This window comes from Bos grunniens, chromosome 16 (genome assembly GCF_055505025.1).
Source record: "Bos grunniens cultivar Pamir isolate PY7600 chromosome 16, Bosgru_T2T1.0, whole genome shotgun sequence".
Taxonomy (NCBI): Eukaryota; Metazoa; Chordata; class Mammalia; order Artiodactyla; family Bovidae; genus Bos; species Bos grunniens.
Genome location: NC_141180.1, coordinates 9,259,296 through 9,271,456, shown reverse-complemented (window position 1 = coordinate 9,271,456; position 12,161 = coordinate 9,259,296).

The following is a 12,161-nucleotide window of genomic DNA, read 5'->3' as shown; positions in this document are numbered from 1 at the left end:
GAGGAACTGATCCGTCTTGAGGGGTAGATTCCCAAAGTCCCAGAATAGACTCGTCTTCCGGACCCCCACACCTCCGCCGTGGCATCCTGTCATCCCTGTCCCCTTTGTCTGAAAAGTAGATCTAATCTGCCCCCTTCCTGCCCTTCTCAACTGGAAACACTAATAATAACGGACACAAGAGCACTCAGATGGCCAGGCACAGTGTGAACCCGTTATATGCTGGCTTGCTCAGTCTCTCAATCATGTCTTTGCGACCCCATGGACAGTAGCCTGCCGGGCTCCTCTGTCTACAGGATTCTCCAGGCAAGAATGCTGGAGTGGGTTGTCATTTCCTTCTCCAGGGGATCCTCCCAACCCAGGGATCAAACCCTCATCTCCTGCGTGGGCAGGTGGATTCTTTACCACTGAGCCACCCGGGAAGCCCCTGAACCCATTATATATATTACCCAGCAAATCCTCATGACAATGCTATCAGAGGGGTAGCATGATTATTCCTAGCTTACAAATGAGGAAATCAAGCCAAAAAGAGGTGAGAAGAGGATACAGAGTTTTCTGCTTTGTTTTGGGGGTTTTTGTTGTTGTTGTTTTAGTTTTACAATTTTTTCTTTGTAGTCAATTACACACAACATAAAATTTATCATCTTAGCCATTTAAAAAAAATGTACAGTTCAGTAGTGTTAAATATATTCACATTGCTGTTCACACATCTGCAAAACTCTTTGCCTTTTGCAAAACTGAAGCTCTGTACTCATTAAACACCAGCTCCCTGCGTCCACCCAGCCCCTGGCACCCACCATTCCGCTTTCTGTCTCTAAGGTGCCCCCATATGAATGGAATTATACAGTATTCGTCTTTTTGTGACTGGCTTGCTTCACCTAGCATAATGTCCTCAAGGTTCATCCGTGTTGTAGCCTGTGACGGAATTTCACAGAGGGTCAGTTTTGCAAGATGAAAAGAATTCTGGAGATGTGTGGTGGTGATTTGTACAACAATGCCAATGTACTTAATGCCACGTGAAAATGGTCAATTTTAAGTTATTTGTATTTTACCACAATTAAAATAACAACAACAAAACAGGTGAGGAGGAACTTCCCTGGTGCTTCAGAGACTGAGAGACTCCGAGCTCCCAGTAAAGGGGGGCCCAGTTTGATCCCTGGTCAGGGAACTAGACCCTACATGCCTCGACTAAGAGTTCACATGCCGCAATGAAGACCCAGTGCAGCCAAGTAAATAAATTAAAAAAAAAAAAAAAAAAGAAAAACCCAGCAATAGATGAGGAGCTGTGCTCAAGGGCACACAGTCAGAGCAGACCCACACGCATGGGCGGGCGCCTAACGGCCGCCAGGGACAAAAATGACGCATAGAAAGCCTGAAGCCCCCAAGCCTCCCAGGTCATCACGCAGATGTGCGAGGCTGCAGATTCAGACCTGGGGCTTACTCCCAGCAGGAGCGAGCGGTCTGCACAGGGCTCTCAGATCCAACAGGATGCTCTGGCTTTAGGAAGACAGAGAGAAAAGCACCAGTGTGCGGGGAGGGGCGACAACCTGAGGTCTGGGAGCCTCCAGATGGTGGAGCTGGGCGGGGGTCGTGTGAGGGTGGCTGTGCCAAGGAGCCGAGGTTAATGAGGGGTGGGGGCGGGTGTGGGGCGCTGACCTGCTTCCCTTACCTCTGTGGGGGCTCCTGGAGGAACAGAGGACCATCAGACCCTCTTCTGTGGGCAGGGACTAGGGGAAGAGGGTGGCAGGAGAGAGGGGCAGAGGCCGAATGAACACAGTGGCCAGCTCACCAGGTCCTCCAGACCCCAGCCCCCTCCACGTGTCATAGACAGGACCGTGCCCTGCCCTGGGGAGCATTTTCTTCCTGTAATCACATTTCACCCCTTTTAAGAGAAGGAGTGAAAGGAAGAAAGTGAAGTCGCTCAGTCGTGTCCGACTCTGCAACCCCATGGACCGTAACCTACCAGGCTCCTCTGTCCATGGGATTTTCCAGGCAAGAGTACTGGGGTGGGTTGCCATTTCCTTCTCCAGGGGATCTTCCTGACCCAGTGTCCCACACAGCAGGGCAGATTCTTTACCACAAGGGAAGCCACGAGAGAAGGAGTAGATGACCACTAAAATAATATCCTTTTTATCAACAGTTTTAGGTGGTTTTCAAGAATTCAGATAACAAAAAGACATGAATAATGTGACAAAAATCAGGATCACTGGAGAAAATACATACTTGAATGTGAGGGCGACAGGAAAAATGAACTTTTTTCTCTCTGATTTATCCCTGACCTGGCGTATCTTTTGCTGGGATGCTAGCCCTCTCTCCCCAGTTCGTGAGCCCCAGGGGGAAGGCGAGGAGAGCACACCAGGGAATGGGCCAAATGAAGGCTTGCTGGTTGTCTGGGCAAGGGTTGGGATGGGATTACGGTGGCGAGCCCCCTGCAGAGGGAACCCAGGAACAGAGCAGGAAGGTGCTACCTGTGCGTGCAGGTGAGGCCACCACACCCTGGCTTCTCTGGGGCCTCATCCTAACAGGCAAGGACTCCAACCTGGGCTGTGGGTGCTCCTCTGGGGCCAGGTGACCTAGACATATTGGTCCGGAGACAGGATCACCTCCCAGGGAATTCTTGGAGCTGAGGACATCCTCTGATGAGGTGAGTGAGTCCCGCCTCTGCCCTCTGCTAGAGAAGGCTGGCCAGTCTCTGCCCGGTTGCACCCTGTGGCCAACTCTGGGAGTCTTCAGGCCGTGAAGGGGCCTCTCAGCATCACCCAGTTAAGCTTTCCTGGCAGAAGGCTGGGGGCAGGACTCAGGAAACACACACCCTGGGAATTAGCTCCGTGTGCGCACACATCTACCTTGCATTTCCTAACTGCTCTGGGCGGATGCCCCCAGGAGTAGCAGAGCTGGTTCAAGCACAGAGCTTTATTGCAGCTTCAACCAACCTCCTACTCCCTGGGGACATGAACAGAGGTGCTTAAAGAGACCTAATCAAGAAGTCAGAGAGGCAAGACAAACACCAAGACAGTGCTCCCACGCTCCTGGGTCCTTGGGGTGCCCTCCCTCTCACACACACCTACACGTCACCACCCTCACACACACCTAGATACCACACCTAGATGTCACCACTGCCTCCTGTGTCCGCCCCGGTGCCCACAGCCTTCTCTCTTCAGACCCTGCACAAGGCAAGGGTTTTGCACCGTCCAGTCTTGTGAGGACACTGTGCACGTGTAACCTTATCTGAGGCCATATTTCCTAGAGCAAGTTGAGGCCAGATTTCTGACAACTCTTGGCTTATAAACCCTTGGGACTGCAAGGCGGTGAGCTGACCAGCCTCACCAGTTCTGCTGGGTGGCAAAGAGCACTGGAGTGAGCCAGGGAGCCAGATCAAGAGAGCACACCTCAGCTCATGCTATTGTGTTCAACAACCTCCAAGGCTTTGGGCAGGTAGCCCTGCTGTCTGTAAGCAGACAGGAGAATAGTGTCATAATAAGAGAACAATTAGCTGGTGTTTACGTGTGCCAGGCCCCAGGCATTTACATACACTATTTAAAATCCTCTGCATAACTTTAGAAGTCAGTACTGAAGTTAGGTACGGCCTTGTGGCAGTATGGGCTTCCTTGGTGGCTCAGATGGTAAAGAATCTACAGCAATGAGGGAGACATAAGTTTCCCTGGGTTGGGAAGATCCCCTGGAGAAGAGAATGGCAACCCACTTCAATATTCTTGCCCGAAGAATTCCATGGACAGAGGAGCCTGGTGGGCTACAGCCCATGGGTCGGACACAACTGAGCAAATAACACTTTCACTTTATATCCTTATAAGATAGGAGAACCAGACCTCAGGAATCAGAGCCAGTTCTTAAAATGGATTCCATTTGTCCAACAACCATAACTGTACCCGTAACCAGTGTTTCTCGCCTTCCAGGAGCAGCAGCTGCTCCTGAGGCTCCCACCCCGGAGGTCCTGATTGGGTGAGCCTGGCGGGGAGCCTGGACTTGCACTTCTCAAAGGCGCACGAGCGGGTGGCACTCGTGGTTCCAGGAGGAACCCTTCAAGTGGCACTGCCCCGTACCACACTTAGGACGCCCGGCCTCCCACAGAGACCACCTGAGTCTCCCACAATCCCAGTGTTGTCATCTCATGGTCTTCACCTAGGAAATACAGCCACTGCACAAGTGAGGTGTTGCGGCCATCTTGCTAGACAGCATGTCTCCCCAAAAGACAAGGTGCAAGGGTGGGGCAGACACAAGCTCACATCCCTGTCTGTACCCAAGATGCAGAGCTTTTCAAAGTCGGCAAGGCGCTTCAGAGCTCTACGAGGCTACTTATGTATAACTGAGTTGCCTTTGTCCTCAGTTGGCAGAAGCAGATGGGGGTCAGGGTCACGGTGATGGGACTTCAAGACCCTCCCAGCTGATTGCCGCTTCTGTCATTGCAGCTCTGGCCACTGTCTAAACTGACCCTGACTTTAGCACTGTTTCACTTGCGCTCCATCCTCTGACTGTGGGAAAGCATTGTGAGGGCAGACCCCTGTCGGCCTCGTTCCCACCGTTGTCAAACAGCTGGAACAGCAGTTCCACACAGGATGTGGGCAAGAAAGATGTCTTGAAAGAAGAGACAGGTGGACAGTGGACAGACAGATGAAGACACGATAGACCAAATGCAGAGGACCACAGACAGGCCCTGGAGAGTGCCAAGCGTGACTCGGTGAGAAGCTGGAATAGGAACTTGAGAAGAGAAACCAGAAGAAAGACTGTTCTGGGACACTCAGCTCCCTGAACCTTCTTTCTAGAAATATTTTCAACAGGTGTGAGAGGTGGGGCCTGGTGTCCTGCCCACGCAGTCATCTGAACAGAGGTGTATTCGTCTGCTAGGCCTGCCCTTACAAATGTCACACACCAGACGAAGGAAGCAACAGAAATTGACATCCCACAGGTCTAGAGGCTGGAAGCCTGAGATCCAGGTATGGGCGGGGCCAGCTCCTTCTATAGGCTGAGAAGTACTCGTTCCATCCTCTCTCCTGGCTTCCGGTGGTTTGCAGACATCTCTGATATGACTTGGCTTGTAGAACATGACCTTTCTCTGCCTTCAGCATCACATGGACATTCTCCCTGTGTACCTGTCTCCAAATTTCCCTGTTTAATAAGAACACCAGTCATATACCTTGTGTTTTGTTTTGTTTTTTAATGTTCTCCCATCCTATGGGTTGCCTTTTAGCTCTCTCTCTCTTACAAACATTTATTTGTGTGTTTCGGGTCTTAGTTGGAGCATTCAGGATCTACCACTGTGGTGCGTGGACTCTCCGGTTGTGGCACACGGCTTGGTTGTTCTGCAGCATGTGGGATCTTTCAGGTACAATTTCCAAAAGTAGGTCCTTTTCTTTAGTTGCTAGCGGTAATCTGTTAACACAGCTTTTAAGCCTGTGAGGAAAATACGCTAGAGGCAGTGTGAAAGTAAGACCAGGTGGGACCTCCCTGGCGGTCCAGTGGTTAAAACTCCTTGCTTCTATGCAGGGGGCATGGGTTTGATCCCTGGTTGGGGAACTAGGATCCAAGGCACCCATAAGTGTGGCCAAAAATTTTTTTAAGAGAAAAAGAAGAAAGTAAGACCATGAGAAGACCCGCTGAGGAGGAGGGCTGAGGTGCTTGTCCCCAGGACAGTGGACTTCAGACCACAACAGCAGAGCAGCTGCACCTGCTTCTTGGAGCTGGCAGATAGACTGAAGGGCTGAGGGTGGGCCAGAATGCAAGCCCCATCCCCCAGGTGCTGCTGGGACTGGACCCGACTCTCCTCCAGGACTTCCTGAACCTAGCCCACTACCTCCCGGCAAGAGCAAAAGTGACCAGAGGAACAAAAAGGCTCATGCTCTCCTTGCAGACTTCCCTTTCTGGTGCTTCCGGTCCCAGACGCAAATTTCAACACTGCCCCCTCTCTGCCGCCTCTTTTGTGGGCACAGGAAGGAAGGAAGGTCACTTTCAGGCGTGAACCCACCTGGGCCAGGCTGAGCTGCTACCGTGCTGCCCCATGCCGCTGTTTCAGGCCTTTCCTCCTGCCTTGCATTCTAGATTTCACATATAAGGGATATCATATATCTGTCGTTCTCTTTCTAACTTACTTCACTTAATATGACAATCTCTAGTTGCATCTGTGTAGCTGCAAATGGCGTTGTTTCATTCTTTTGTGTGGCTGCGTAATATTCCAGTGTATATATGTACCAATCTTCTTTATCCCTTCATCTATTGATGGACACTTAGTTTGTTTCCATGTCCCGGCTACTGTAAATAGTGCGGCAATGAGCATCAGGATGTACATATCCCATTGAATTATAGTTTTGTCCAGGTTCTGTCCAGGAGTGGGACTGCTGGATCATATGGTAGTTTGATTTTTAGTTTTTTGAAGAACTTCCATACCGTTTTCCAGAGTGGCTGCACCAGCTTATATTCCCACCAGCAGTGTAGGAGAGTTCCCTTTTCTCCACACCCTCTCTAGCACCTATTTCAGTAAACTAGGTTTTCAGGCTTTGACCCATAGCTCCTAAAGAAGACAGTAGCTAATAACTACATAAAACAATTTATTGGAAAACAACTTTCAATCTGAGGTTTAGTTCAGTTCAGTCACTCAGTTGTGTCCGACTCTTTGCGACCCCACGAACTGCAGCACACCAGGCCTCCCTGTCCATCACCAACTCCTGGAGTTTACTCAAATTCATGTCCATTGAGTCAGTGATGCCATCCAACCATCCCATCCTCTGTCGTTCCCTTCTCCTCCTGCCTTCAATCTTTCCCAACATCAGGGTCTTTTCCAATGAGTCAGCTCTTCGCATCAGGTGGCCAAAGTATTGGAGTTTCAGCTTCACCATCAGTCCTTCCAATGGATTTTCAGGACTGATCTCCTTTAGAACGGACTGGTTGGATCTCCTTGCAGTTCAAGGGACTCTCAAGAGTTTTCTCCAATACCACAGTTCAAAAGCATCAATTCTTCGGCACTCGACTTTCTTTATAGTAACACTCTCACATCCATACATGACTACTGGAAAAACCATAGTCTCGACTAGATAGACCTTTGTTGACAAAAGTAGTCTCTGCTTTTTAATTTAGTGACTGTAGGTGGCGCAGTGGTAAAGAATCCTGCCATTGCAGGAGACACAAGAGACATGGGTTCGATCCCTGGGTCAGGAATATCCCCTGGAGGAGGAAATGGCAACCTGCTTCAGTATTCTTGCCTGGAAAATTCCATGGACAGAGAAGTCTAGTGGGCTACAGTTCATGGGGTCGCAAAGAGTTAGACATAACTGACGGACTGAGCACAGACACACACACATGCACACACATACAGGTAGAATTTAGCTGGTTTTGGATTCGTCAGAACAGGAGTTTAGGAAAATCACACAAGCGGCGTGTGTCTACCTGCCTGTGACTCTCGGCTAACCTCAGTCTGCCCTGCATGCTTCCATCCACTTGATCCTCCAGGCCTCCTCATCCACACCCACATCTGTGGCTTCCATTACCATTTACCTTGGATGACCCCCATATCTCTATGTACCTCCTTCCCGGATTGTCTGTCTGCCTTGTTTCAGAGTCTCCAGTGGGAGGGCCACAGACACTTCAGATCTCCAGGTCTGGGCCAGCCTGCGCGCCTCCCGGAGCTCCTCCTCTTTATCCCAGGAACATCAGTCCTGGGCTGCACCCCCAGGAGCCTGCGCATCCACCTCAGGTCCTCCCGCCTGTGTCTCACCCACCTTGAGTCAGCATGTCCCAGTCGTTCTGCTTTCTAATGGGCCTAGATGGTGTCCCCTTCGCCCCAGTGCCTTGGCCAAGGCGCCTTCAGGTGCCTAGGGCCCCACAAGACCCTCCCATCTGTGCCCTGTCTCCAGGCGTAACACCTGCCTTTCTTCTTGACTCTGATGTGACTTTTGTAAACGCACGTGGTTATGCTCCTACTGCCCCCTGCCGAGGGCCCAGCAGAGGCTTCCTGTCACTGTCAGGCTAAAGCACGACCGCCTTAGCAAAGATTTAAGAACGTTTGACACCTGATTCAGCCTCTTGCTTCCCAGTAGCATCTTTATACACACTCAGGACTATCCCTTGTTCTCCATGTCTGACACTGTCCCCCATCCCAGCTCTTATCTCTCTGGCCAACCTCTACTTGACCTTCAAAACCCAGCTCAAAGGTCACCTCCTGGGGAGCCTTTGGTGATCCCCAAGGTGAGGTAGGTGATGCTCTAACACGGACCCTGAGCATATGGACTTACCTCTATCAAAGCACTTAAAACACTATATGGCCATGATCAATTTTTTTTTTTTCTTTTCTCAATCCAACCAGGCTCTGAGTCTTAGAGAACAGAACTGTGTCTTAGTCATCATGGGATCCCCAGCACCTCGAACACGGCCTGGCACATCCAAAAGAGATGGCTTTGGTTGGTCAGTTACTCAGACTATATGGTACAAAACCAGCACTTGATCCACAGTGAAGAGTGGCAGTCACACACTCGCCTCTTCACTAAGATGGCCCGATGTGGTGGGACTAGCATGGGCTTTGCGATCAGCCAGGCTCAGGTCCTTGGCTTCACCATTCTGTGACCCTGGGCAAGTGTCTGTACCTCTCTGAGCTTCAGTTGCCTAATGTGTAAAATGAGAATAAATGAGAGGGCTGGGTGGGAGGTGTGGGGTTTAGAATATATGTTAATGGTGCTCCAGCGGTTTTAGTTAAAACCCTGTGCTGATTATACTTCAGAATTTTTGACAAAACAAAAAAACCTACAGAATAACAGCAACAAAATCCCTTAAGATTTTATTGTTTTGGGATGCACTGAATCAAACTAAATCACACCTGTGCCCAGGGTTCAAGAAGAGTTCAACTCGGTCTCAGGATAATCAGTTACATAATAAAGAGGGGATAAATACTTGGTGATGATTTAAGAACCTGTCTCAGTTTTGTCCAGTGAGATCTGCTGCTTCTCAATGGACAAACGCTTGGTGCTTTAAGAGCCAAAGGATGACACAAGTTAAACAGGGAAAAGACCAAACGTTGCACAGTTCAGTGACCTGGTACATTTGATGCAGTTTGCTGCTGCTGCTGCCAAGTCGCTTCAGTCGTGTCCGACTCTGTGATGCAGTTCAAACTCACACAAAAATTGCCTTTTATAAAACTAAGATAATACAAAATGAGGATAATAATACTCCCTCACTGAGTTGTGGGGAGGGTGGAAAGAGATCAGTGTGCAAAGCAGGGACATAAAGGACACTGGTGAGGATGTTGGTGGGTCAGGAGGTGGCCTGTATCTCCAGCTCTCCTGAGCATGCTCCTCAGAACTTACACCATGAGAGTGTGTCTGCAGGAATGTGTCCTGCACACGTACTCTCTGGCCCGTCTGGTGGACAGGGACCCACGTCCATAAAAGTGCCATGGAATCATGGGAAAATCATGGAATCATGGGAAAATCATGGAATCATGGCTTCATGAAGCTGGAGCAGAACTCAGAGACCCACGTCGTGGAGCCTCTAACGTCATGTGGAGAGGACTGAGGCCCAGAGAGGAGAAGAGATGGCCAAGGCCATGCAACTCACAACCATCTGGGCAAGTCAGGACCGGGAGGCAGGCTCCCCGACTCCCCGCCCCTGGCCCTTCTCATCCTCCCCCAGCTCCTTTGTCTGCATCCCCTCTCTACGCCTGGAGAATGGCTCTTCAGATGCAGCCCCCTGCTTTGGCATCTGGCCTGAAGGTCCAGCCCTGTGAAGTTCACCTCCAAACAGGGAGGCTGTGTCTGCAAAGGCTTCCCGAGGAACATTCATGGCCCAGGAGGAAAATGCCTGACAGCTAGGGACAGATTCTTCTCCAAGTCAAATCTGGGTGGGTAGGAGGAAAACTGGAAGTGAAGGGATGGGACGGTTCAGAGAAAACCAGCCCCAGACCTGGTCAGGCACCTTCTGGAACATGTCTGCCCCTCAGAGGCGGCTATTTGCTGCTCTTGTTTCTGGAATGGAGTTGATGTTTCTATATTTGGATGCTGTGCGGTCTCTAAGCCTCCCAAGGGTTTTGAGTTCCCTGGAGTCCCTTCTCTCATGACCCACTCCCCATCCCTCCCACCAGAAGCCTGTGCCAGCCCAGCCATTCGAGGGCTAAGGCTCCTCCCACTTCAGAGCCTGGAGGGAAGGGTACCCTCCTCTGGTGACAGGCAGGTGGTGGACAGAAGGCCACGCTGAGGGCCACAGGCTCTGCTAGTGGTCCTGGTTCCTGGATGCCCCTCAGAACCACCCGGGGGACTACCCCAAGTCACTGAAGCCTGGTCCTCACCAGAGACCCTGATGTAGGATGGCTGAATTGTGGCCCTGAAACTTTTTTTTTTCTTTTTAAATAATTCAATCAATCACAATTCAAGTTATCTTTTATTTTAGCCATGCTACAGCTTGTGGGATCTTAGTTCCCCGTTATTGTCGTTCAGTCACTAAGTCATGTCCAACTCTTTGCAACCCAGTGGACTGCAGCATGCCAGGCTCCCCTGTCCTTCACTATCTCCTGGAGCTTGCTCAAACTCATGTCCATTGAGTCGGTGATGCCATCCAACCATCTCATCCTTTGTCTTCCTCTTCTCCTCCCACCTTCAATCTTTCCCAGCATCAGGAAACTCATCTTTTCCAGTGAGCTGGCGCTTCACATCACGTGGCCAAAGTGTTGGAGCTTCAGCTTCAGCATCAGTCCTTCGTTCCCCAACCAGGAATCAAACCCAAGCCCTAGGCAATAAGAGCACAGAGTCCCAACCACTTGGACTCCCCAGGATTTTTTTTTTTTTTTAATTTGAGTCCCTGGCACTTTTTACTTAAACAAAAAAAAAAAAAAAAAGAACAAGCCACACAGGGCTTCTGACCTGCACCCAAGTTGAGAGCTGCAGGGTGTGGAGATCAGATATGCCAACCACTGTTAAGGTGCCAACATTTGACGTTTTGAAATATGTGAGTTAGAGCAGATTTGAGGCTGGTCATCTAAGTCTCCTCTGGCCCTGACACCCACTCACAGCCAGGATGCGCTGCACTCGGTCTAGCACTTTATTGCCTCCGCAAACCTCGGGCTCACTGCCAATCTGAGACATCCAGGGAAGTGTGTCTTGAACGCAGATGTCGTCTTCGCTTTCTCAGCAGAGAAAGGCTGGAAGTCAGCAATCCCGAGCGGCCGCTCTTGGCTTTTAACCAGCCCTGGGATCCCCTAGGGACTGTGTTCCAGAGCAGGCTCTGGTTCTGAAGGTCTGGGGTGCGGACTGAGAGTCTGCATTTCTAGCGAGCTCCCAGGGGAGGCCGTTGCTGCTGTTCAAAGACCACACTCGGGTCTACACCACTTACCAACAGCACGGCTCTTGCTATGAATGGGTCTGGGTGCTTGCGAAGAGGACACAGCACGGCCACAGCAACTGACCATCTTGGTTTGCCTGGGACTGAGGGGATCCCCAGGACGTGAGACTCTCAGTGCTAAAATCTGACACGGTCCAAGGAAGCCAGGATGCTTGGTCACCCGCCTATAAGCCCATGTACCCCGACAGCTAATTTAGGTGAAGACCTGAAATAGACATAGGGGTGGGGAGTGGTCAAGAACACTTACAAAGTAACAAACAAGATATTATAAATTGTTTTCCGGTAGAAAAGGGACTTCTTTTTCCTATCACGTTAACCCCAATTTTTATTCTCTGAAAATTTTGTTTATAAAAGAATGTGCCAAGTCAGAGAATAAAACATTGTTTTACATGGGTCTCAATCTGAAATCCATAAATGCTGGTAAGTCAATTTAAAAAATTTTTAAATGTGTTTCCTAGTTAAACCCAAGAGACGTCAACTCCACAGGAAAGCACTTGGGGGAGGTGGATTAAACTCATGGTCCTAGAGAAGTGGGGTTGATCAGGAAGGGCTGAGCTCTGAAGAGCTCATGAAGAGATTGGAGAGTGACCCGCGGCCCAGGTGAGGGAAAGGCTTCTCACTCCTACATGAGCCAGCTTTGGTGGGTGTTGATTTTGCCTGATGCCATTCTGTCTCGTTTGCCAGGAGCTACAAGGCCATTAAAAATCATGTCCAAGCACGCTCTGGTGTATTTGTATTCAAGACCTCCATCTAATTCTTAATAGCCACTTTCTTCCCCGCATGCTCACAGCAGGTGCCCTGCACAGAAATTGCCCTGGCCTCCCCGCCCAGAT